Here is a 3622-nt window from a genome sequence, read left to right as displayed (position 1 = left end):
TTTGTAGTAGCTTACCAGTACTCCTATTTTTGTATTCATTATTAAACCTACTCCTGCATTACCCCTATTTTATTTTGTATTTATAACCCTGTATTCACCTGACCAAAAGTCTTGTTCCTCCTGTCACCGAACTTCACTTATTCCCTCTATATCTATTTTACCCAAATGAAGCCATCATCAATTAACCATACCATAAAGCTGCATGCCCTCGGGAAAAATTACGGCTGTAGTTTCCCCTTGCTTTCAGCCGTTCGCAGTATCAGCACAGCAAGGCCGTTTTGGTTAGTGTTACAAGGCCAGATAAGCCAATCATCCAGACTGTTGCCCCTGCAGCTACTGAAAAGGCTGCTGCCCCTCTTCAGGAAACAAACGTTTGTCTGGCCTCTCTACAGATACCACTCCGTTGTGGTTGCTCCTACAGTACGGCTATCTGTGTCGCTGAGGCACGCAAGCTTCCCCACCAACGGCAAGGTCCATGGTTCATGGAAGGGGGGGGGGGGGGGGGGGAGGGTGGAAAAGTAATTCGTGCATAATACTGACGATCATTCTTTTAAAGTTGAGGTGTTCAGAATCACATCCAGACCTCAAGTGGTGCGGGAATTTGCATGAAGCTTGTTTTTATGCATGTATCATGAGGAAGGTGAGATACAGATGTCCACAGAGATATTAATGGAAGTCCTGGTAGCGTCCATAATTGTAGAACACACAGTTGTTAGTGAAGTAATGGCACTGTGACGCTATATTCCTCCTCCGGCTGCTTGCAAGTGGAAATACTGGGAAACGGTGGGACTGAGCATCACTCACAACATTGACAAGTTTCAGAAGGACATTTATTAACCTTCAAGAACATGTAATGAAACACAGACCAAGGCATGGAGTTGAATATATCAGTTAAAAATTTTCCATTATTGAAATGTGAAAGTAATTTAACTAAACTCTTTAAGCCACTTTATTTAAAAGAAACATCTCATCACTTATTAAAACACGAAACTGGTTTGCCAAGATCAAAAATATTTAAAGGTTTGCCAGTACTGGAATGTGTATTTGCCGGTACTGAAACGTGAAAGTAATTAATCTGTACTGTTCAAGTCAGTTCAAAAAGAAAAATTTTACGTTACTTATGAAAAGATGGAACTGGATTGCCTAAATACCAACATTTAAATCTATTGAGACGCTTGATTCAATAAATTCGCTAGGGCGTCCAAAAAAAGGTCACTTACTAGCATTAAGACTTGGGATGAATAAGTAATAACATTAATACTAAAGTTATAGATCAGAATACCAAAAGCTTAGAGCATAACTCAGCTAAGCTCTGCCCAATCGAATGTTAGGTAGACCTGTTGAAAACACATTTATAACTGATTCACAGAGGCCACCGCTACTGGCGTGAACCCAGGTCAGTTCAACCGTATGACTCAGAATTCTTGGCTCTTGCTGTCTTGAATAGACGTAGGAGATACGGAACTATGCAGATATTCAACATAATTAACTGTTAGGAAGCTGTAATATTGGGGCGGCGGGGGGGGGGGGGGGGGGGGGGGGAAGGGCACAGATAGAGTAGGCTACATCAGCCAAGCCAGCACCGTAACGCCCAAGGCACTTATATTGGGGAATTGATAAGAAATTCTCTCAAACCAAGGTAACTAATTTATCAAGTTGGAGGGACACTACTTGGTCCTTGTAAACTGGAATAAGTTCAACAACCAACTGTTAATCAAATTCAAATATCACGCCCTTGGCGAGGAACCGAAACGAATCCATGTGTTGGCGCATGGGACATAGTCAACATATGTGTAAGTACTACCGAGCACTTTGCTAGAGAACTTCCATAAGGCTGTTCCAGAAATATTTTTTCGGCAGGTGGTAGTAATTAATGGTTCACCAAAAATTACTATAGAATGTCAAAAGACTTAAGTTTCTAGACGCATGTCGGTCCTGGCTGTGGGTCAAAACGACACTACTATAGTAATGCACAAAACGCAAGTGAACAGAAGAGGAATAAAATTCGCCAAGTTTTATCACAATAAAGGTAAATCCGACGACAGTGTAAAGTGTGACCTACTGGGAAACGGCATGTGCGATAAGGAGGCCTTTACACTGAAATCTGGAGACAGTACAATTGCAGCAACCACGAAAATCTCATAAGGAGGCTGCGCTGAAGCTATAAGCGAGAGACAACGCACTTCATTCATTTAAATCACAGAGTGACGACTAAAACGAAGGCTCGTACGGCAACAGGAGTGATTTAATCAGTTTTCAAATTTATACTGACTTTTTGATCACCTGGTACGTTATTCCCTTTTTTCAACATATGCAACCCAGTGGGTTCCAGATCTTCCTGCTACATGTAACTTCACGGTATCACATTCTTTAGATTTCGACATTGCGTTTTCGTCGAGTCACGCATAAACACAATTTTAAATCTTGGAAATTTTAATTTTTTGACAAATTTAAGCATATCTTTATTTGTAAGTTGTCTGTCAGGTGGGTACAGGTAGGAGCTTTTTTTATGAGTAGTCCCTGACCTTTATGGATGAAAATACAGTCTTTTCCCAACAGTTTCCATAACCCGGTTTTTTTGAGTCATCAGTTGCCTAACGGGTTGGATGTGGCCCGCCACGAATTTCTCTCCTGTACCAAAACCTCTTCATGCCAGAGTAACACTTGCAACCTAGATCCTCAATTATCTGAGGGTGTATTCCAATCTCTGTCTTCCTCTACAGTTTTTGCCCTCTACAGCAGCCTCTACTACCATGGAAATCATTCCCTGATGTCTTAACACATGTCCTATCATCCCATCCCTTCTCCTTGTCAGTGGTTCCCACAAACTACTTTCCTCTCAGATTCTTCGCTGAACCTCCTCATACTTTACCTTACAAGTCCAAATAATTTTCAACGTTCGTCTGCAGCACCACATCTCAAATGATCCGATTCTCTTCTCTTCCGGTTTCCCACAGTCCATGCTTCACTACCATACAATGCTGTCCTCCAAACGTATATTTTCAGAGATTCCTTCCTCAAATTAAGGCTTATGTTTGATATTAGTAGACGTCTATTGGCCATGAATGCTCTTTTTGCCAGTGCTAGTCTGCGTTTGATATCCTCCTTGCTGCGCCCGCCATTGGTTATTTTGCTACCTAGGCAGCAGAATTCCTTAACTTCATCTACTTAGTGAGCGTCGACGTTAAGTTTCTCGTTGTTCTCATTTCTGATACTTCTCATCACTTTCTTCTTTCTTTGATTTACAGTCAATCCATATTTTGTACTCATTAGACTGTCAATTCCATTCAGCAGATCATGTAATTCTTCTTCACTTTCAGTCAGCATGGCAATGTCATCAGCAACTCGCATCATTGATACTCCTTCACCTTGAATTTTAATTCCACTCCTAAACCCTTATTTTATTTATTATTGCGTATTCGATGTACAGATTGAACAGTAGGAACGAAAGACTACATCCCTGTCTTACACAGGCGCATCAGACGCAGGCGGGGGAAGGTGGGTTCCGGCGGTGGACACTGACTCGAGATGGGGGCAGGGAAGGACGTCGCGTCGTCAGGTGTCAGGGCGTCAAAAGACAGCGGACCACCAGTAGGAGGGTCATCATCCTGCGCACACTTCC

The sequence above is a fragment of the Schistocerca serialis genome, chromosome 5 (assembly GCF_023864345.2).
Source record: "Schistocerca serialis cubense isolate TAMUIC-IGC-003099 chromosome 5, iqSchSeri2.2, whole genome shotgun sequence".
In the NCBI taxonomy this organism is placed as follows: domain Eukaryota; kingdom Metazoa; phylum Arthropoda; class Insecta; order Orthoptera; family Acrididae; genus Schistocerca; species Schistocerca serialis.
Note: the sequence above shows the minus strand (reverse complement) of the source record.